This window comes from Labrus bergylta, chromosome 6 (assembly GCF_963930695.1).
Source record: "Labrus bergylta chromosome 6, fLabBer1.1, whole genome shotgun sequence".
In the NCBI taxonomy this organism is placed as follows: Eukaryota; Metazoa; Chordata; class Actinopteri; order Labriformes; family Labridae; genus Labrus; species Labrus bergylta.
The window spans coordinates 4,965,239-4,988,566 of NC_089200.1; the positions used below are offsets into that span (position 1 = coordinate 4,965,239).

Here is a 23,328-nt window from a genome sequence, read left to right on the forward strand (position 1 = left end):
TTGCTATTCTACAATGCTGTTTGTTAAGCATGATCAGATATAACAGCCTGGTACGGTCACTTGTCTGTTCAGTTAAAATCACAGATAACATCCATCTCTCCAAACACTCTATGAGCAGTCTGTTGTTAGACAGGCACAGAAAATAGTGTCTGATCCTACTCACATTCTTCACTCTAAGTTTCAGCTTTTACCCTCTGGGAGAAGATTCAGCCTCCCTCAGACCCGACTGAACCGTTACAAACATTAATTTGTGCCAATGTCCGTTAATACTCTGAATAACAGGTAATGTAGGATGTGACCAGGGTCAGTGCAATATGCCAATATGTTACTGCTGCAAGACAGTGTTTTTATGTATGTGGAATTGTTACTTGAAATGCTCTATAGTTTTGTATGATCTCTATTTATGTGGTTTATTTGTTATTCTGTTAAAACTCCAGGACAGAGTCCAATAAATATTTCCCTTTGGGGATAATAAAGTATATCTTGTCATATATTTTCTTATCTTATCTTAAACTTTGAGCAATTACAAAAAAGATAATTCAATAAATATGGGATGAATTTTGTTTTCAGCTCAGCACAATTAACATAAATTGTTCTTAGAAACATCAAAGGTAATCAAGTGTCGATTTCAGTTTTGTTACTAATTTGTCATGTGAAGGACACTTATTTCACTTTCAAATTGGGACTAAAGGGATAAAGCAACAGTTTGGGTGAAAAAAAGATTTCACAAAGTTTCTTTAAAGTTGAGCTTAACCCTTTAATTATTATTTGCAGAAAGATTACAGTTGAAATTCTTGTGGGAATTTAAGCAAAGTGTAAGAAAAGGGAATATTAAAATGTAAGATTACCTTGTGGTGTTGTGGTAGTTGGAGGTGCAGATGGAGGTGCAGTTGTGGTAGTTGGAGAAACAATTTTGGTAGTTGGAGCTGCAGTTGTGGTAGTTGGAGCTGCAGTTGTGGTAGTGGGGGCAGCAGTTGTGGTAGTGGGAGCTGCAGTTGTGGTAGTTGGAGCTGCAGTTGTGGTAGTTGGAGCTGCAGTTGTGGTAGTTGGAGCTGCAGTTGTTGTACTTGGAGCTGCAGTTGTGGTAGTTGGAGCTGCAGTTGTTGTAGTGGGAGCTGCAGTTGTGGGAGCTGCTGTTGTCGTAGTTGGAGCTGCTGTTGTGGTAGTTGGAGCTGCAGTTGTGGGAGCTGCTGTTGTGGGAGCTGCTGTTGTCGTAGTTGGAGCTGCAGTTGTTGTAGTTGGAGCTGCAGTTGTGGGAGCTGCAGTTGTGGGAGCTGCTGTTGTCGTAGTTGGAGCTGCAGTTGTAGTAGTTGGAGCTGCAGTTGTGGGAGCTGCTGTTGTCGTAGTTGGAGCTGCAGTTGTGGGAGCTGCAGTTGTGGGAGCTGCTGTTGTCGTAGTTGGAGCTGCAGTTGTAGTAGTTGGAGCTGCAGTTGTGGGAGCTGCTGTTGTCGTAGTTGGAGCTGCAGTTGTGGTAGTTGGAGCTGCAGTTGTGGGAGCTGCAGTTGTAGTAGTTGGAGCTGCAGTTGTTGGAGCTGCAGTTGTGGGAGCTGCAGTTGTGGGAGCTGCAGTTGTGGTAGTTGGAGCTGCAGTTGTGGGAGCTGCTGTTGTAGTAGTTGGAGCTGCAGTTGTGGGAGCTGCAGTTGTGGGAGCTGCTGTTGTCGTAGTTGGAGCTGCAGTTGTAGTAGTTGGAGCTGCAGTTGTGGGAGCTGCTGTTGTCGTAGTTGGAGCTGCAGTTGTGGTAGTTGGAGCTGCTGTTGTTGTAGTAGGGGCTGCAGTTGTGGTAGTGGGGGCTGCAGTTGTGGTAGTTGGAGCTGCAGTTGTTGTAGTTGGAGCTGCAGTTGTGGGAGCTGCTGTTGTCGTAGTTGGAGCTGCAGTTGTGGTAGTTGGAGCTGCAGTTGTTGTAGTAGGGGCTGCAGTTGTGGTAGTGGGGGCTGCAGTTGTGGTAGTGGGGGCTGCAGTTGTGGTAGTTGGAGCTGCAGTTGTGGTAGTTGGAGCTGCAGTTGTGGTAGTGGGGGCTGCAGTTGTTGTAGTTGGAGCTGCAGTTGTGGTAGTTGGAGCTGCAGTTGTAGTAGTTGGAGCTGCAGTTGTGGGAGCTGCTGTTGTCGTAGTTGGAGCTGCAGTTGTGGTAGTTGGAGCTGCTGTTGTGGTAGTTGGAGCTGCAGTTGTGGTAGTGGGGGCTGCAGTTGTGGTTGTTGGAGCAGCTGTTGTTGTAGTTGGAGCTGCAGTTGTGGTAGTGGGGGCTGCAGTTGTGGTAGTGGGGGCTGCAGTTGTGGTAGTTGGAGCTGCAGTTGTGGTAGTAGGGGCTGCAGTTGTGGTTGTTGGAGCTGCAGTTGTGGTAGTGAGGGCTGCAGTTGTGGTAGTGGGGGCTGCAGTTGTGGTAGTTGGGGCTGCAGTTGTGGTAGTTGGAGCTGCAGTTGTGGTAGTTGGAGCTGCAGTTGTAGTAGTTGGAGCTGCAGTTGTGGTAGTTGGGGCTGCAGTTGTTGTAGTTGGAGCTGCAGTTGTGGTAGTTGGAGCTGCAGTTGTGGTAGTTGGAAAAGCTGTTGTGGTAGTTGGAGCTGCAGTTGTGGTAGTTGGGGCTGCCGTTGTTGTAGTTGGAGCTGCAGTTGTAGTAGTTGGAGCTGCAGTTGTAGTAGTTGGAGCTGCAGTTGTGGTAGTTGGGGCTGCAGTTGTTGTAGTTGGAGCTGCAGTTGTGGTAGTTGGAGCTGCAGTTGTGGTAGTTGGAAAAGCTGTTGTGGTAGTGGGGGCTGTAGTTGTGGTAGTGGGGGCAGCAGTTGTTGTAGTTGGAGCTGCAGTTGTGGTAGTTGGAGCTGCAGTTGTAGTAGTTGGAGCTGAAGTTGTAGTAGTTGGAGCTGCAGTTGTGGTAGTTGGAGCTGCAGTTGTGGTAGTTGGAGCTACAGTTGTGGTAGTTGGAGCTGTAGTTGTAGTAGTTGGAGCTACAGTTGTGGTAGTTGGAGCTGCAGTCGTGGTAGTTGGAGCTGCAGTCGTGGTAGTTGGAGCTGCAGTTGTGGTAGTGGGGGCTGCAGTTGTTGTAGTTGGAGCTGCAGTTGTGGTAGTTGGAGCTGCAGTTGTGGTAGTTGGGGCTGCAGTTGTGGTAGTTGGAGCTGCAGTTGTGGTAGTTGGAAAAGCTGTTGTGGTAGTGGGGGCTGCAGTTGTGGTAGTGGGGGCAGCAGTTGTTGTAGTTGGAGCTGCAGTTGTGGTAGTTGGAGCTGCAGTTGTGGTAGTTGGAGCTGCAGTTGTGGTAGTTGGGGCTGCAGTTGTGGTAGTTGGAGCTGCAGTTGTGGTAGTTGGAGCTGCAGTTGTGGTAGTTGAAGCTGCAGTTGTTGTAGTTGGAGCTGCAGTTGTAGTAGTGGGGGCTGCAGTTGTTGTAGTGGGGGCTGCAGTTGTGGTAGTTGGAGCAGCTGTTGTGGTAGTTGGAGCTGCAGTTGTGGTAGTGGGGGCTGCAGTTGTGGTAGTTGGAGCTGCAGTTGTGGTAGTTGGAGCAGCTGTTGTGGTAGTTGGAGCTGCAGTTGTGGTAGTTGGAGCTGCAGTTGTAGTAGTTGAAGCTGCCGTTGTGGTAGTTGGAGCTGCCGTTGTGGTAGTTGGAGTTGCAGTTGTGGTAGTTGGAGCTGCAGTTGTGGTAGTGGGGGCTGCAGTTGTGGTAGTTGGAGCTGCAGTTGTGGTAGTTGGAGCAGCTGTTGTGGTAGTTGGAGCTGCAGTTGTGGTAGTGGGAGCTGCCGTTGTGGTAGTTGGAGCTGCCGTTGTGGTAGTTGGAGGTGCAGTTGTGGTAGTTGGAGCTGCAGTTGTGGTAGTTGGAGCTGCAGTTGTGGTAGTTGGAGCTGCAGTTGTGGTAGTGGGAGCTGCAGTTGTGGTAGTTGGAGCTGCCGTTGTGGTAGTTGGAGCTGCAGTTGTGGTAGTTGGGGCTGCAGTTGTGGTAGTTGGAGCTGCAGTTGTGGTAGTTGGAGCAGCTGTTGTGGTAGTTGGAGCTGCAGTTGTGGTAGTTGGAGCAGCTGTTGTGGTAGTGGGGGCTGCAGTTGTTGTAGTTGGAGCTGCAGTTGTGGTAGTTGGAGCTGCAGTTGTAGTAGTTGGAGCTGCGGTTGTGGTAGTTGGAGCAGCTGTTGTGGTAGTGGGGGCTGCAGTTGTTGTAGTTGGAGCTGCGGTTGTGGTAGTTGGAGCTGCAGTTGTGGTAGTTGGAGCTGCAGTTGTGGTAGTTGGAGCTGCAGTTGTTGTAGTTGGAGCTGCAGTTGTGGTAGTGGGGGCTGCAGTTGTGGTAGTTGGAGCTGCAGTTGTTGTAGTAGGGGCTGCAGTTGTGGTAGTGGGGGCTGCAGTCGTGGTAGTGGGGGCTGCAGTCGTGGTAGTTGGAGCTGCAGTCGTGGTAGTTGGAGCTGCAGTTGTTGTAGTGGGGGCTGCAGTTGTGGTAGTGGGGGCTGCAGTTGTGGTAGTGGGGGCTGTAGTTGTGGTAGTGGGGGCTGCAGTTGTGGTAGTGGGGGCTGCAGTTGTGGTAGTGGGGGCTGCAGTTGTGGTAGTGGGGGCTGTAGTTGTGGTAGTGGGGGCTGCAGTTGTGGTAGTGGGGGCTGCAGTTGTGGTAGTTGGAGCTGCAGTTGTTGTAGTAGGGGCTGCAGTTGTGGTAGTGGGGGCTGCAGTTGTTGTAGTAGGGGCTGCAGTTGTGGTAGTTGGAGCTACAGTTGTTGTAGTAGGGGCTGTAGTTGTGGTAGTGGGGGCTGCAGTTGTGGTAGTGGGGGCTGCAGTTGTGGTAGTTAGAGCTGCAGTTGTGGTAGTTGGAGCTACAGTTGTTGTAGTAGGGGCTGTAGTTGTGGTAGTAGGGGCTGCAGTTGTGGTAGTTGGAGCTACAGTTGTTGTAGTAGGGGCTGTAGTTGTGGTAGTTGGAGCTGCAGTTGTGGTAGTTGGAGCTACAGTTGTTGTAGTAGGGGCTGCAGTTGTGGTAGTTGGAGCAACAGTTGTGGTAGTTGGAGCTACAGTTGTTGTAGTAGGGGCTGTAGTTGTGGTAGTGGGGGCTGCAGTTGTGGTAGTTGGAGCTGCAGTCGTGGTAGTTGGAGCTGCAGTTGTGGTAGCTGCAGTTAGAAATCACTTTAGTTAAATATATATACTTAAATAGTTTAATTAATTTGTAAGTTGATTTTTAATCTATACACTCACTTTTCCAATCATAAAAAAATTATTGCAATACAATTTGTGAACAAATAAAATATCATTGCATGTTTTCTGCTTGCAATAACTTTCACTATTAATTCCTTCCATGCATAGCATTCATTAACGACGGAGGATTAGGGCCACCTTAATTTTTTTTTATTTCAAGATTAAAGTCGTGAATTAACGAGAATAAAGTCGTAAATTAACGAGTTCGAGACCAGCCTGCATACGCAAAATGATGAAAGTAGAACTCTTAAAGTATTTTCCTCTGCAGACAACTTCCTCCAAGTCAGTGTGGCTCTTTCTTCAGTTTCTTGCAGTATCTTTTCAGGGTGCTGATATTTTAGGACAATGTGAGAAAAGATGATGTGCCAAAAGCATGTGTAGTTTCATATCTGCATAAGCAACACAACTATTTTTATCTGTTATCGGTCTGCCTTGTTGAAGTGTCTCATGTGCAGAGCCAGTTTGTGTCCTGTTCATCATTTTACAGATAAACAAAGTCTTACAAGTTGAAGTGAAAACTTCTCTTGAACTGTTTTTACCGACTACACAAGGAAGTAGCCTATTTCCTTATTAGTGAAACCTTTAGGACAAGATGCTCCATGTTTGTCATTTGAGAACAGGATGCTGCTGCTCTTCTGATATAGACTAAAATAATGACTTTATTCTTTTATTCTTTAAAGACTTTAAGATTTCTACTTTCAGCATTTTCGTGCAGGCTGGTCTCGAACTCGTCAATTTATAACTTTATTCTAGTAAATGTACAACTTTAATCTTGTGAATTTTATTTTTTTATTTTTTTTAACGTGCTAAATTATAAATCATTAACATCCAGGTTCTCTTTAACAAAACCATTATTTATTGAAACTTATTAACTTGGTTTTATTCAGCGTGCTTCTATGTGAAGAGGTCAAGTCGGAATTGACACATCCCTGCTCTCCCATAATATTTGCTCTCTCATCAATTGCCTCTTGTTGTGCTGTACTAGAAGCCTCCAGGCAACAACTGTGGAGGTAGTTTGATGTAACTAAGTCTTATTCCCCTCTGTATGACAAAGGGAAACTTCCAAACTCTTAAGAGGAAAACATTTGAAACTCACTTTCAAGAACTCAAATGTATTCTCTCCACTCCAGTAGATATGTGACAAACTGAAAATGTGTTTGTTAAAAAAAACAAACAATTTTTATGCCTTAGTTTAAAAAAATTGAATAAAAGTAATTCTTGCATTGTTTTATTTCATGATGTCAATTTTAGTGGAACTGTATGTAACTTATTATGAATATTTAAAATTATTATTAAATCTATTATGCCAATTTGCATGTTCTAAGAAGTAAACATTAACTTTTAAAAACCTGCTTCGATGTTTAATAATCCATGCTAAAAGAGGGTAGATATTGTTTTTTTTCATAGGATTATAAATAAAATGGTTTAGCTCAGTTGGTAAGGCAGGCATCCCATGTAGAGGTAGTGGGGGTTAAAGTCCTCGTCACATTGGTCACAGGTTAAAAACAAAATCTTTAAAATAACAGTTTCTTTCTTAGAAGAGATTAAAAGTGGGCAATTAAAGAAAGCAACAATAAATCCCTCAAACATAAAACACAGATACATCGCTTCTGTCTCCAGTCCAATCTAATACAATAACACAGTTTAGACAGTAAAGAATAATTACTTTGTCCAGAGGATAGATGTAAATATCCAAGCATGAATATCCAATAAAGCAGTTTTCTGTCCATGTCCATGCTGATGGTGTTACTCCTCACTTACCCAGGTGTAGACGAGTATTCAGTCTGTTATTGCAGGTTGAACTTAGCATGTGAATAACTCCTCCTTCACACATGGAGGGAGGGTTTGACTGACTTTCCTATAACCTGAAAAACCAGGTAAATGAAGGCCACATGTTTCCCATGTCCCTGGAAAAAATGTATGACAATACAAACTAAATTATTGAAGTCATCATATTGAAAGAAAATTGCAGTAACATTATACCATGCATCACTGGACATTTCAGGAAAATTTGCTCACTGCTGAGGTACAATTGTAGTCAGTCATTACTGTTAAGGTTGTAGAATGAGCACAAAAAAATGAACCTGTTCTCAAAGGATGACGATTCACATTCTGAGATACAACGCTGATTTTTACTTTGATGATTGTTTGACTTTCTAATTGCATATGGTGTTGCTTTCATTTTACCAGACACTTTCTCACCAACAGATATATACACACATCCTGTTCGTAATGAACAAGTGTTTATGACAGGAGAAACGAGCAGGAAATCAAGTATATCCTATTTTTATTTTAGAGCATAAAAGCAAAAGTTATCAATAACGATTCTTGTAATTCAGCTCTTCATGCTATATTCTTTATGAACAAATTTTCTACATGACGATGCAACATGGTTCAGATCAAATCCAAAAGTCTAAAAGGTGAACAAGATTGTGAAACTTGCATCAGGCAGGTGTTGCATTCAAGCAGGTACAATTACCCATTTCCACACACGAAGGAACAAATAGAAAATGCTCTAACAGCAGTGTTGATATATGATACTTTACATGACTGAAGGAGGTGTGATCCTGTGTAGAAAGACATTGGAATGACCTTTCAAGTAACCCATCAATTAATAAATTAATGTGGCTATGAATAAATATCTCCTGAGGAAGAATGGACCAGTGGTAGAAAAAATACGAAAATAATTAAGACTCATGGCTGGATGTCAAATACTAAAACCGCAGTATTTTCCATGCATTTCCAACGTAACTGATTGTGTCTGTGTCTAATTCGATACTTTGGATCTTCGGGATAACCACATCATCTTGTTTAAACAACTAGATTTTCAAGGTGTAAAGACATCGCCATCATAATCCAGAGCTGCCCTCGATTAAAATTCCTTTCTGCATAATCTTCCCTTTACTGGAAACTCTTATCAATGTTGCAAAACAGGTTTGCTGATGTTATGCAGTGCCTCTCTTCTGCAGCACTCACAGCTTTTGGGTTGGTGAAAATAATGAAATCCTGTTACAGGATGGTTTACACAGTGTTTCCCCTAACATTATATTAGGGGGGGCGGCCCAAAATTTTCAAATTATTTTGGAGCTTTTTGTGCCTTTATTGTGGGGATAGGATAGTAGATAGAGTCAGAAATCAGGGAAAGAAGTCATTTAAGGATACCTTTCCGATAGAAAAGGACAGCTGTCATTAAAAGTAGCCCATGAACATGTGTCGCCGTGTCAACGTGTGTCCCCCCCCCCCCCCACGCTGTAAACCTTGGGGAAACACTACATATATTACCTTTTCACTTCATTAACTATTTTGACGACAAACATATGGTGAAAACTGGTCACCTCTTACAGATTACTACAAACACAATGTGTCCCCCCTTCAAAACAATCACTCCATACACACATTATTTATAAGACAATAGCTTCTTTATGTATATGAGCCAATAGCTGAGATATGAAGAATATTCCAGATTCCTTAAACCATATTTAATCTTGCAAGCATTGCTCTGATTTATTTAACATTTCCTGCAGCTCTTTTTTCACAGAATATAGACATTTATGCAAAACAACAGCAATGCAGAGTGTAAGTGTCTATGGTGGTGACACTTTATCATTACAGCATTTCTATTCTTTTATATGTTTTCCCTTCACCATGAGATAAATCCAATTCTCAGTAAATATATTCCACAGGATGCAGGCTTGTCAGTTGTGCTCGTCATTGAACTGTGATGACAAGTTATGAAACAGACACCCACACTGTAATTAATTGAATGGGAAAAATACTTTACATGATCAAAGCAGAAGGGAATGTTTAACCTTCTGACTTTCTCATTTATTACACCCCTCCCTGAAACACACACACACACACACACACACACACACACACACACACACACACACACACACACACACACACACACACACACACACACACACACACACACACACACACACACACACATATTTCATCTTCATTTTTCTTTTGGCTTCAAGATCTTTAGTAGCATCAAATGAAAATCAGTCCTTATGAAGTCTTGTGTAGCCAACACGATACAAAAGAAACCCACACAGATTGCAGAATGTTTCAGACTTCTTTCTCTGTACTAGGGCAAGATATTCATAACTTATTTCATATCATTTTGAAAACAATCATCTTAGACGATCGATAAATCAGTTGTTGATTGTCAACAAGCGTATCGCAAGCCTAGCCCAGCACCCCCCAACAACAACTAACAAATAGGTGTGAAAAGTGTGTGTGTGTGTGTGGGGGGGTCTGAATTCTCTATCCTCATTGGAAGAGGCCTGAGGTAAACCCACAGGCAGTTCCAGCCCTTAAAAGCATTGCTCTTTCCCTTCAAGTGGGGTTCTGCCGACACCAGAGGGTACCCTCTCCATATGATGGACTCCAGCATTCAAGGAGACAAACCCTTTCCTCCTCTTGGCTTACATAGGTTAAACTCTAGAGCTGAGGTTGCTCAGTATAGGTAGCTCTTCACATGCTGAATTCAAGCATCAGATGATTCAGCTGACTACTTCCACGGCATATTTTTAGGAGTTTTGGGCGCAATCAGATGCTATCAGGTTTGAGCAAAAAGAAGAGCTTCTTTCCTTTGATTTTTCGTAAGACGTCATTGAATGCAACTGGACAGGAGCGCTGAAGGAAGCCCACTGATCCCTGAATCCACAAGGAAACATAAAGAACTCGGCTCCTGCAACCAGAAGACTCTATAGAGCAGCGCTCTGGTTGAAGATCTGAATCCTGCTACCCTCCTACATCTGCAACTAAGGAAACCTGCCTGAATCTGTTGATTTAACATTCAACAGAGTGACGATCTAACCAACTTTGCAACGATCACCAGGAGTTACCCCAAGTAAGAGCTTTGGTCTGGGCAGAAATAGTTTCAGAAATAGTTATGTTTCTTTTATAACCACTGATAATTATGCATCATTGTTGACGTCACATTCTGTTTATTATCTGTTGTAAGATGCTGCATTTGTTTTATTGTAATGAACTGCTGTGTTCGTCTATGTATGTAATGCTATGCTAGTTTACCTTCAGTCCACGGCTTTCACAATCAGAAAGACCAGACCGTTGAATCAAAGTCCGGCCACTGGCTTTCTGGTGTTTAAGTAACAGTTACTGAACTCAGCTCAGAGAGCTCAAACTATTTCAAAAGGCAGCCAAACGGCTTCCTTTGTTGTCCACCATTTTGTCCCCATGTGACGAAGCCACGTGGTGCATTGTCTCTCTCCACCATCTTGTTTTCTCTCTCTCCTCTCTCTCTCACACACACACACACACACACACACACACACACACACACACACACACACACACACACACACACACACACACACACACACACACACACACACACTACACTTTTAAACCTCATTCACAAGTTTTGCTTGATCATGTTTGTTTGCTTAGATTAGTTTATAATAGTTATTTGTTTGATTAAGTTCATTGATTTTGGATTGATGTTGCTTTGTTTAAATAAATTCTGTTATAATTTAAGAGAGCAATGGTTTGAGATTACTGGTGTATTTGTATTTGTGATCCAAGCTGGGTGTGAGGACTTCGTGTGCAGATTTCACGCCTTCAATTTATTAAATACAGTTATTAATTATTAATAATATTATTAATAATAGTAACTAACTTGAGACTAATTTTAGTGATATTTTGGTTGTTTTTTAACTGGCTGAACTGACAGTCCTGGGAGACATTTGACAAAGCTTTATATTTGTATGAAAGAAAAATGGCAGGCAAATTGTACATGTAGACCAAAACAAAGAGAAAATGTGTGATTTTTAATGTAAGGATGATTAAAAAGCACTTTTTTTGTAACATCTACATGATTCAAGTTTCTACCTGTCCTTCCCCAGAGCCCTATGCTGTGATGCCACCGGTGGAGTTATTCATGGAGGCGTCTTTTGAGGAGAGGCGAGTCATGCTGTACAGGGATTTGGAAAAAGGAGATATTGTGGTGGGCAGGATCAACAACATTAGAGAATACGGCTTCTTTCTGACATTGCTCTGCACGGCAGGAGGGCTGAAGAGAGACATCGAAGACTTGGAGTTGTCGGTAGGTCAACAAGTTCAATCAGTTAAATGTGCAAACATGATGCAATAAACTTTATAAACCAGTTAGTCCACCATTATATGTACAGCATACTTGAAATAGTTAGTTGTCCAGTTTTACACAACGTGCCAACTCAGTGGTTCTGAGATGTCCTGCATGTCTGACAGTGGGAATAAACAATATGAGTCTTGGTGCAATGCACATCTTATATTATCCAATGTATATGCTTATATACTGTAAGATGCATTCTGTGGACAACATTTATTTCCTCCTCTTATACCCTGTACTTACATTGTTTGATAAAGGCTGAAGTGTTCCCACAGAAATGTAGTCAAACCTTTAGTTTTCCCCTCTTCCTCTTTCCTGCCTTCAGGCTCTCTGTCACATTAGAGAAATTCCCTCCACTGGAAGCCATGATGATCCTTTGTCCTACTAGCAGATTGGGGACTTCATCAGAGGTTAGTGTCTTGTAATTACTTTACATGACCCTATTTTTAGCAAAGAACTTTCCATGCCTTGATTTATATATTTATATTTTAAGAAATAGCCCATGATCTGAGGCTACTCTGGGAGTGTAAAATGTTATGCAATCTAAGAAGATGTGTTACATGTTCTGTGGGTATATTGTTGACTAAATGAGGTTTGGAGACCAGGCGGACTTGTCCTCATTGTGAAGTGTCTCTTGTGATCCCCTGTTGTGTGGGATGTTCAACTTCAGGATACCCCATTATAAGAAAGACTGCCATGTAATGCGATCACTACAGCTACCTGATGACTTTAGAAGTCACGATCCAACACTGTGTTAAAAAAAAAGTAGCCTCTTATTCCTATCAATAAGTTGTTGATGCCAGTCTTAACACCAAACACTCTCACAATAACCCTTTGTTGCAGTTCAATTTAATGTCATCTGTCATTGCGCTGCAGTTTATTTTGAGTTTGACTGTTTGTCATAGAATCATAAATTGCAATGCCATTGTGTTGACATCTGTGACACCTTCAGCTTCATATCTGTCAATCAAAACAACCTTTCCAAGTGCATATTTAATGACTTCCCCGTAATGTCCCGTAGCTGCCTCCTTTACTGATAGACGCAACAATGTTGTGGTGAAACTGAAGCCTTAATGTGGAAATTCTATCACACAATGAGCTCAGCTTTATTGGTTGATGACAGCGATATCTTTTTTATGCACATTTTAAGAAGAGCCTCTTTGTAGATAGGGCCTGCAACGAAGCACAACTTTTCAATAGTCTATAACATTTATGATATTGTCGTTTATTTGTCACCCCTCGTATCTGACAGAAAAGATATTAAAAACCTCTCCCTAATTTGGATTTTGTCATTCTGTAGCTGCAGTGAAAGATATCGATCGTTACCAGGAGAAAGTCACAGTCTCCCTCCACCAGGCGTCTCTTTCTTCCAAAATGGAGCACGTCAAACTGGGTGTCATTCCCCGGGAGGAGCTGCCCACACACTACAGGTAGCTACACAGCCTGACAACACACAACATAATATACACAACATAACACTGAACTCAAGGAGGCTTTAACAAGACATCATTATTGAAACTAACTATGCTCAAAATCATTATACAATGCATGAGATGGTTAAAAGTGAGTGAACTTACATATGGAGAAAAACATTGTTATTTTCCAGTACTGCATTTGTTCCATGTACAGAACTTTGATCAGCTGTTGCTGTTTTTAAATGTGCTCTATGAATACAATTTATTGACTCATATTTTATAGGAGGATTGTGTAATGTAAAAGGCTAATCATTTTGGCGTTCGGCGGGCGTTTGCAAACAGCGCAGCGCCCAGCACCTTTTTTCTGAGCGCTCTGCCTTTTCTGTGCGGGCCACTCCAATCGCTTTGAGTTGAAAATCTTTCAACTTTACAGAAAGGCATTCTTGATATCACCAGCACTCTTTCCATAATGTATTATGTTCCCTGTATGTTTGCCTCCTACGGATCGTGTCTTGAACCCGCATCCTCTTCTGCTCCATGTCTGCTGGGTTAAAAATGATCTCAAATATAAACCATGCAGTCAAAAGCAACGGAGCAGTGTCAGTCGTACAGCGGGCGCTGCCAACAGACTGTTGTTATGGAGACAGGACCGAGGCAGAGCGCTTTTATTCTGCTAGTGGTGGTGTACATTAAAACTAAGGCTGCATTTAACAACTATTTCATTACGGGTTCATTTTCTTATGAATGCTTTCGATCAAAGCTCCCTTTAACTCTCTTTGGTTGTTTTTAGGTATGCTAACAAAGGCAGCATCATGAAGGCGATTACTGACTTTGAATTGGCCCTGGTGAACTGTCCAGATCACCGCAACGCCAAGAAGTACCTCTGCCAGACACTGGTGGAGAGAGGAAAACAGTAAGAACTAGTTATTATGCTTTGATGACAGTACAAAGGTGTTGTTGCTTTGGTTAGTCTGTATTTTGATGTTTTAGGACACTTACAGGAATTTTGAATTGAAAAATTAAACTATGAATTGGCCCTGGTGAACTGTCTTTTTCTCTTTATTCCCGCGGGATCTTGTGGTTCTCCTGTGATGTGTGTACAGCTGATCATGGGTGCACTTCGCTGCGCTGACATTCCAGAAACGGATCCAGTGTGAATGGGTGCGTGCCGTCCGACGAAGGAAACCAACTCTATCGCACACTGCCTTTGTCTTGTCTTCACTTAATTTAAAGTGTTCCCGAAACAGCTGTAGTCTTCAGCATCTCGTCTTCCCTTTAACGGCCAAGGTGAACTGAAGTATGATGTTCACTGACCGCTGTGGGGATAGGAATACCAGGTTCCATATCTAACACTTATATTAGATATTAGTACCAGCAGTCATCATCACCAGCCGACCCACATTACATTTCTGCTCCAACCTGCCTGACGGAGGCTCTCCACAGCACAGAGATGCTTTAAATAAGGACCATTTGATTCAGTTATTACTGATGAGGGCAGAGATTCCCTCAGTGGTCAGAGAGCAGAAATAATCAGCAGTTAGGAAAAGATTGCTGAACGGCTGTGACCACTTAAGAGTCACTCACACCACACCTGCTTCTATGTGTGACTAAGAGATTTTTTTTTGTTAGGTGTCATCCAGGTGTGGCGTATGTGTGCATACACTTTAAAGTGTAGACCATTATAAGTCTATGGAAATTGTAGGTGTTAGTGTCAGACGTTGGTCAGATCGCAGTCTTTGCAGGGCAGGTGTGGGGTACTCGTTTGAGGGACTGGTGCGCATGAATTTAGAATGGAGAGTATGTTGCCTCAGTGTCTACACTCTTCTCTTTACCAGGTTGCGTGCATACTTGTCATTGTTTGATATATGATGCAAAACCAATTGGCAATATCAACCTTATATGGACTACATACCTCGACATCGTGAAGCTTTATACATTTTTGTCCAAAATAGTTAGACATTAGATCACTCTTTTTTTCTATTGTTGAAATTATTACTTAAAGCTTCGAAAAAAACATGATGTATTTAAATTTAGTGCCAGGCAGTTGTGTTGAAACAGGTTTGTCCTTGAGTGTCCAATTAGAGTTGTTCCATTACTGTTAAGGGTTATACCAGGACGTAATCCCTTTACATAAAAAGGAGCAGGGAGTGTGTTTTTAAAAAGGCTGTTACAATTCCTTTTTCTGTGAATCGTTGATTGTCTTCCATGGTTAGTTTGACTGCAGCTTTTATTTATACTAGCAATTGAGCAATTACAAAAAATTAGAATAAATATGGGATGAATTTTATTTTCAGCTCAGTACAACTTATTAACGTAAGTTGTTATTAGAAATATGAAAGGCAAGGCAAGTTTATTTATATAGCACAACAAGGTAATTCAAAGTGCTTCTCACAACATCAAAAGCATCATGACAGAGGGGAAAAAAAGAAATAGAAGAAAAGAAAAATTGAAAAATCACTAAAACAAACAATTCACAATCACAGAGAAGAACCTTTCAGACATTCCTTGGCATATCCCAGACTGTTAGATATATCCTCCTATGTTCAAGATTTTATTAAGGGAGTCGTTTTTTCTATCCTTTTATTAATCTCCAATATTCAGTTTATTGCCTCTTTCTTAGCAATCTTCAATTACCCAGTAATTGGTATTCCTTTTTTGTTAACCCAGGAGATATGTTTAGAGCCCTTCTAAGGACTTTAAGTTCTTCAATTACCTGGTAATTGGTATCACAGTAAATGCCAAGTTCAGTCACAAATGTAAAATAAGTTAAAATAAAATAAAAATCATTCAAATAAAATTAAATGAAATAAAATATTAAAAAGAGCTATGTAATAAGTTAAGTTGCTGTGCAGAGTTTAAGACCATATTAAGATTGTTTAATGATAGGCAGCTGTAAACAGGTGAGTCTTCAACCTCGATTTAAAAGCGTTGAGAGTTTCAGCAGACCTGCAGTTTTCTGGGAGTTTGTTCCAGATATAAGGCGCATAGAAACTGAACGCTGCTTCGCCGCGTTTGTATCTGACTCTGGGGACAGAGAGCAGACCTGTCCCAGACAACCTGAGCAGTCTGGATGGTTAGCAATTAATCAGAAGGTCACAAATGTATTTTTGCCATAAACCATTCAGGGCTTTACAAACCAGCAGCAGTATTTTAAAATCTAGTCTCTGACAGACTGGGAGCCAGTGTAAAGACCTCAGAACTGGACTGATGTGATCCATTTTCTTGGCTTTGGTGAGGACTCTAGCAGCAATGTTCTGGATCAGCTACAGTTGTCTGACTGACATTTTAAGCAAACCTGTAAAGACACTGTTACAGTAATCAAGACGACTGAAGATAAAAGCATGGTTATCAAGTTTTTCCAGGTCCTGCTGGGACACAAGTCCTCTGATTCTTGATATATTCTTCAAGTGATAGTAGGCTGACTTTGTAATTGTCTTAATGTGGCTTTTAAAATTTAAGCCTGAGTCCATCACTACACCCAGATTTCTTGCTTGGTCTGTGGTTTTCAATTTAACTGACTGAAGCTGCATGCTGACTCTGAGTTGGTCCTCCTTTGCTCAAAAAACAACAACCTCAGTTTTGTCTTTGTTTAACTGGAGGAAACTTTTGCACATCCACTCATTGATTTGTTCTATGCATTTACTCAGTGTTTGAATGGGGCCATGGTTGCCTGGCGACATTGTAATATAGATCTGTGTGTCGTCTGCGTAGTTATGATCATTTATTTTATTGTTTTTTATAATCTGAGCTAGTAGGAGCATGTAGATATTAAACAGAAGAGGCCCCAGGATGGAACCTTGGGGAACTACAAAAGTAATTTTTGTTTGCTCAGATTTAAAGTTACCTATAGACACGAAGAAGTCCCTGCCATTTAAGTAGGAGTCAAACCAGTTTAGTGCTGTGCCAGAAACACCCACCAAGTTTTCAAGTCGGTCGAATAATAAGCTGTGGTCAACTGTGTCGAACGCAGCACTGAGATCAAGTAAAACTAAGACTGAAGTTCTGCCACTGTCTGTGTTTAAACGGATGTCATTAAACACATTAACCAGGGCTGTCTCAGTTTTGTGATTTTGTTGAAAACCTGATTGGAAGACATCAAAACAGTCGCACAATGTTAAGAAGTTATTTAACTGTTGAAAAGGAGCTTTTTCAATCATTTTACTTCAAAAAGGAAGATTTGATATAGGCCTGTAATTGTTCATTCTTGACTTGTCTAGATTGTTCTTTTTTAAGGTAATCAAGTGTCAAATTCAATTTTGTAAGTTATTTGTCATGTGAAGGACACTTACTTAACTTTCAATTTGGGACATACAACAAAGCTTAAGTTGTATTATTGGGGACTGTAGTTGTAGTAGTTGGAAATGCAGTTGCGGTAGGGGGGGCAGCGGATGTTGTAGTGGGGAGTGCTGTTGTGGTAGTCGGGGCTAAAGTTGTGGTAGTAGGAGCTAAACTTGTGGTAGTTGGAAGGAAAGTTGTGGTAGTTGGAGCTAAAGGTGTGGTAGTGGGAGCTGAAGTTGTGATAGTTGAAGCTGCAGTTGTGGTAGTTGGAGCTGCTGTTGTGGTTGTTGGAGCAGCTGTTGTGGTAGTTGGAGCAGCTGTTGTGGTTGTTGGACTAGCTGTCGTGGTCGTTGGAGCAGCTGTCGTGGTTGTTGGAGCAGCTGTTGTGGTAGTTGGAGCAGCTGTTGTGGTTGTTGGAGCAGCTGTTGTTGTAGTTGGAGCAGCTGTTGTGGTTGTTGGAGCAGCTGTTGTGGTTGTTGGAGCAGCTGTTGTGGTAGTTGGAGCAGCTGTTGTGGTTGTTGGAGCAGCTGTTGTGGTTGTTGGAGCAGCTGTTGTGGTAGTTGGAGCAGCTGTTGTGGTTGTTGGAGCAGCTGTTGTGGTTGTTGGAGCAGCTGTTGTTGTGGTTGTTGGAGCAGCTGTTGTTGTGGTTGTTGGAGCAGCTGTTGTGGTCGTTGGAGCAACTGTTGTTGTGGTTGTTGGACTAGCTGTTGTGGTAGTTGGAGCAGCTGTTGTGGTTGTTGGACTAGCTGTTGTGGTAGTTGGAGCAGCTGTTGTGGTTATTGGAGCAGCTGTTGTGGTAGTTGGAGCCGTTGTTGTGGTAGTTGGAGCAGCTGTTGTGGTAGTGGGAGCAGCTGTTGTGGTTGTTGGACTAGCTGTTGTGGTTGTTGGACTAGCTGTTGTGGTAGTTGGAGCAGCTGTTGTGGTTATTGGAGCAGCTGTTGTGGTAGTTGGAGCCGTTGTTGTGGTAGTTGGAGCCGCTGTTGTGGTAGTGGGAGCAGCTGTTGTGGTTGTTGGACTAGCTGTTGTGGTAGTTGGAGCAGCTGTTGTGGTTGTTGGAGCAGCTGTTGTGGTTGTTGGAGCAGCTGTTGTGGTAGTTGGAGTGGCTGTTGTGGTTGTTGGAGCAGCTGTTGTGGTAGTTGGAGTGGCTGTTGTGGTAGTTGGAGCAGCTGTTGTTGTAGTTGGAGCAGCTGTTGTGGTTGTTGGAGCAGCTGTTGTGGTAGTTGGAGCAGCTGTTGTGGTTGTTGGAGCAGCTGTTGTTGTAGTTGGAGCAGCTGTTGTGGTTGTTGGAGCAGCTGTTGTGGTAGTTGGAGTGGCTGTTGTGGTAGTTGGACAAGCTGTTGTTGTAGTTGGAGCAGCTGTTGTGGTAGTTGGAGCAGCTGTTGTGGTAGTTGGAGCCGTTGTTGTGGTTGTTGAAACAGCTGTTGTGGTAGTTGGTGCAGCTCTTGTGGTAGTTGGAGCAGCTGTTGTGGTTGTTGAAACAGCTGTTGTGGTAGTTGGTGCAGCTCTTGTGGTAGTTGGAGCAGCTGTTCAGGTTGTTGGAGCAGCTGTTGTTGTGGTTGTTGGAGCAGCTGTTGTGGTTGTTGGAGCAGCTGTTGTGGTTGTTACAGCAGCGGTTGTGGTTGTTGGAGCAGCTGTTGTGGTAGATGGAGCCGTCGTTGTGGTTGTTGGAGCAGCTGTTGTGGTAGTTGGAGCAGCTGATGTGGTTGTTGGAGCAGCTGTTGTGGTTGTTGGAGCAGCTGTTGTGGTAGTTGGAGCAGCTGTTGTGGTTGTTGGAGCAGCTGTTGTGGTTGTTGCAGCAGCTGTTGTGGTTGTTGCAGCAGCTGTTGTGGTTGTTGCAGCAGCTGTTGTGGTAGTTGGAGCAGCTGTTGTTGTAGTTGGAGCAGCTGTTGTGGTTGTTGGAGCAGCTGTTGTTGTGGTTGTTGGACTAGCTGTTGTGGTAGTTGGAGCAGCTGTTGTGGTCGTTGGAGCAGCTGTTGTGGTAGTTGGAGCAGCTGTTGTGGTAGTTGGAGCAGCTGTTGTGGTTGTTGGAGCAGCTGTTGTAGTTGGAGCAGCTGTAGTGGTTGTTGGAGCAGCTGTTGTGGTAGTTGGAGCAGCTGTTGTGGTTGTTGGAGCAGCTGTTGTGGTTGTTGGAGCAGCTGTTGTGGTTGTTGAAGCAGCTGTTGTGGTCGTTGGGGCAGCTGTTGTGGTAGTTGGAGCAGCTGTTGTGGTTGTTGGAGCAGCTGTTGTAGTTGGAGCAGCTGTAGTGGTTGTTGGAGCAGCTGTTGTGGTAGTTGGAGCAGCTGTTGTGGTTGTCGGAGCAGCTGTTGTGGTAGTTGGAGCAGCTGTTGTGGTTGTTGGAGCAGCTGTTGTGGTTGTTGAAGCAGCTGTTGTGGTCGTTGGGGCAGCTGTTGTGGTCGTTGGAGCAGCTGTTGTGGTTGTTGGAGCAGCTGTTGTTGTAGTTGGAGCAGCTGTTGTTGTAGTTGGAGCAGCTGTTGTGGTTGTTGGAGCAGCTGTTGTTGTGGTTGTTGGACTAGCTGTTGTGGTAGTTGGAGCAGCTGTTGTGGTCGTTGGAGCAGCTGTTGTGGTAGTTGGAGCAGCTGTTGTGGTAGTTGGAGCAGCTGTTGTGGTTGTTGGAGCAGCTGTTGTAGTTGGAGCAGCTGTAGTGGTTGTTGGAGCAGCTGTTGTGGTAGTTGGAGCAGCTGTTGTGGTAGTTGGAGCAGCTGTTGTGGTTGTTGGAGCAGCTGTTGTAGTTGGAGCAGCTGTTGTGGTTGTTGGAGCAGCTGTTGTGGTTGTTGGAGCAGCTGTTGTGGTAGTTGGAGCAGCTGTTGTGGTTGTTGGAGCAGCTGTTGTAGTTGGAGCAGCTGTAGTGGTTGTTGGAGCAGCTGTTGTGGTAGTTGGAGCAGCTGTTGTGGTTGTCGGAGCAGCTGTTGTGGTAGTTGGAGCAGCTGTTGTGGTTGTTGGAGCAGCTGTTGTGGTTGTTGAAGCAGCTGTTGTGGTCGTTGGGGCAGCTGTTGTGGTCGTTGGGGCAGCTGTTGTGGTCGTTGGAGCAGCTGTTGTGGTAGTTGGAGCAGCTGTTGTTGTAGTTGAAGCAGCTGTTGTTGTAGTTGGAGCAGCTGTTGTGGTTGTTGGAGCAGCTGTTGTGGTAGTTGGAGCAGCTGTTGTGGTTGTTGGAGCAGCTGTTGTTGTAGTTGGAGCAGCTGTTGTGGTTGTTGCAGCAGCTGTTGTGGTTGTTGCAGCAGCTGTTGTGGTAGTTGGAGCAGCTGTTGTTGTAGTTGGAGCAGCTGTTGTGGTAGTTGGAGCAGCTGTTGTTGTAGTTGGAGCAGCTGTTGTGGTTGTTGGAGCAGCTGTTGTTGTGGTTATTGGACTAGCTGTTGTGGTAGTTGGAGCAGCTGTTGTGGTCGTTGGAGCAGCTGTTGTGGTTGTTGGAGCAGCTGTTGTGGTTGTTGCAGCAGCTGTTGTGGTTGTTGGAGCAGCTGTTGTGGTTGTTGGAGCAGCTGTTGTTGTAGTTGGAGCAGCTGTTGTGGTTGTTGGAGCAGCTGTTGTTGTGGTTGATGGACTAGCTGTTGTGGTAGTTGGAGCAGCTGTTGTGGTAGTTGGAGCAGCTGTTGTTGTAGTTGGAGCAACTGTTGTTGTGGTTATTGGACTAGCTGTTGTGGTAGTTGGAGCAGCTGTTGTGGTCGTTGGAGCAGCTGTTGTGGTTGTTGGAGCAGCTGATGTGGTAGTTGGAGCAGCTGTTGTTGTAGTTGGAGCAGCTGTTGTTGTAGTTGGAGCAGCTGTTGTGGTTGTTGGAGCAGCTGTTGTGGTTGTTGGAGCAGCTGTTGTGGTTATTGGAGCAGCTGTTGTGGTTGTTGGAGCAGCTGTTGTGGTAGTTGGAGCAGCTGTTGTGGTTGTTGGAGCAGCTGTTGTGGTTGTTGGAGCAGCTGTTGTTGTAGTTGGAGCAGCTGTTGTGGTTGTTGGAGCAGCTGTTGTGGTTGTTGCAGCAGCTGTTGTGGTTGTTGCAGCAGCTGTTGTGGTAGTTGGAGCAGCTGTTGTTGTAGTTGGAGCAGCTGTTGTGGTTGTTGGAGCAGCTGTTGTGGTTGTTGGAGCAGCTGATGTGGTAGTTGGAGCAGCTGTTGTGGTTGTTGCAGCAGCTGTTGTGGTTGTTGGAGCAGCTGTTGTGGTTGTTGCAGCAGCTGTTGTGGTTGTTGGAGCAGCTGTTGTGGTTGTTGGAGCAGCTGTTGTGGTTGTTGGAGCAGCTGATGTGGTAGTTGGAGCAGCTGTTGTGGTTGTTGCAGCAGCTGTTGTGGTTGTTGGAGCAGCTGTTGTGGTTGTTGGAGCAGCTGTTGTGGTTGTTGCAGCAGCTGTTGTGGTAGTTGGAGCAGCTGTTGTGGTTGTTGGAGCAGCTGTTGTGGTTGTTGGAGCAGCTGTTGTGGTTGTTGAAGCAGCTGTTGTGGTAGTTGGAGCAGCTGTTGTGGTTGTTGGAGCAGCTGTTGTGGTTGTTGGAGCAGCTGTTGTGGTTGTTGAAGCAGCTGTTGTGGTCGTTGGAGCAGCTGTTGTGGTCGTTGGGGCAGCTGTTGTTGTAGTTGGAGCAGCTGTTGTGGTTGTTGCAGCAGCTGTTGTGGTAGTTGGAGCAGCTGTTGTGGTTGTTGGAGCAGCTGTTGTGGTTGTTGGAGCAGCTGTTGTGGTTGTTGAAGCAGCTGTTGTGGTCGTTGGAGCAGCTGTTGTGGTCGTTGGGGCAGCTGTTGTGGTCGTTGGGGCAGCTGTTGTAGTAGTTGGAGCAGCTGTTGTGGTTGTTGGAGCAGCTGTTGTTGTAGTTGGGGCAGCTGTTGTGGTTGTTGGAGCAGCTGTTGTGGTCGTTGGAGCAGCTGTTGTGGTCGTTGGAGCAGCTGTTGTTGTAGTTGGAGCAGCTGTTGTGGTTGTTGGAGCAGCTGTTGTTGTGGTTATTGGACTAGCTGTTGTGGTAGTTGGAGCAGCTGTTGTGGTCGTTGGAGCAGCTGTTGTGGTTGTTGGAGCAGCTGTTGTGGTCGTTGGAGCAGCTGTTGTGGTAGTTGGAGCAGCTGTTGTGGTTGTTGGAGCAGCTGTTGTAGTTGGAGCAGCTGTAGTGGTTGTTGGAGCAGCTGTTGTAGTTGGAGCAGCTGTAGTGGTTGTTGAAGCAGCTGTTGTGGTAGTTGGAGCAGCTGTTGTGGTTGTTGGAGCAGCTGTTGTAGTTGGAGCAGCTGTAGTGGTTGTTGGAGCAGCTGTTGTAGTTGGAGCAGCTGTAGTGGTTGTTGAAGCAGCTGTTGTGGTAGTTGGAGCAGCTGTTGTGGTTGTTGGAGCAGCTGTAGTGGTTGTTGAAGCAGCTGTTGTGGTCGTTGGAGCAGCTGTTGTGGTTGTTGGAGCAGCTGTTGTGGTTGTTGAAGCAGCTGTTGTGGTTGTTGGAGCAGCTGTTGTGGTTGTCGGAGCAGCTGTTGTGGTTGTTGAAGCAGCTGTTGTGGTTGTTGGAGCAGCTGTTGTGGTTGTTGGAGCAGCTGTTGTGGTTGTCGGAGCAGCTGTTGTGGTTGTTGAAGCAGCTGTTGTGGTTGTTGGAGCAGCTGTTGTAGTTGGAGCAGCTGTTGTGGTCGTTGAAGCAGCTGTTGTGGTTGTTGAAGCAGCTGTTGTGGTAGTTGGAGCAGCTGTTGTGGTCGTTGGAGCAGCTGTTGTGGTTGTTGGAGCAGCTGTTGTGGTTGTTGAAGCAGCTGTTGTGGTCGTTGGAGCAGTTGTTGTGGTTGTTGGAGCAGCTGTTGTGGTTGTTGGAGCAGCTGTTGTGGTAGTTGGAGCAGCTGTTGTGGTTGTTGGAGCAGCTGTTGTGGTTGTTGAAGCAGCTGTTGTGGTAGTTGGAGCAGCTGTTGTGGTAGTTGGAGCAGCTGTTGTTGTTGTTGGAGGTGCAGTTGTGGTAGTGGGGGCCGGGGTTGTTTTTGATTGAGTCACAGCTTTGGTATTGGGGGCTGCAGTTGTGGAAGTGGGAGCTGCAGTAGTCGTGGGGGTTAGCTGTCTGTATAAAAACTAAAAAGAGCGAAAACAAGGGGAGTCAACATCCCAAGATTGCTTTCATTCCCTTCATCTAACCCTTCATATTATGTTCATTTATTAGCATTCATGTTTAACCCAACAAATACTGTTACATACCTCTCTTACAAGTCTGATGACGGTTTCATTGCTGACTTCTCCAAAGGTACGTACTCTTACCTGGAGATGTGCCAGTGACAAGCCTTTAAGAATAAAATAAATACACGTGGAAAACATATTATTTACCCCCAAAGAATTTGCGGCCTATGTATGTCAGTCATATATATATATATATATATATATATATATACACACACACACACACACACACACACACACACACACACACACACACACACACACATCTGTATATATTCCCTTTACATAAAAATGGAG

The 23,328-nt window shown here is 44.1% G+C and overlaps 1 pseudogene; it reads left to right on the forward strand.

The window, feature by feature from the left end:
- Window positions 1–10,981: 10,981 nt before the first annotated feature.
- LOC109999809 (tetratricopeptide repeat protein 14-like) lies at window positions 10,982–13,663 on the forward strand (annotated as a pseudogene).
- The last annotated feature ends 9,665 nt before the right edge of the window (window positions 13,664–23,328 follow it).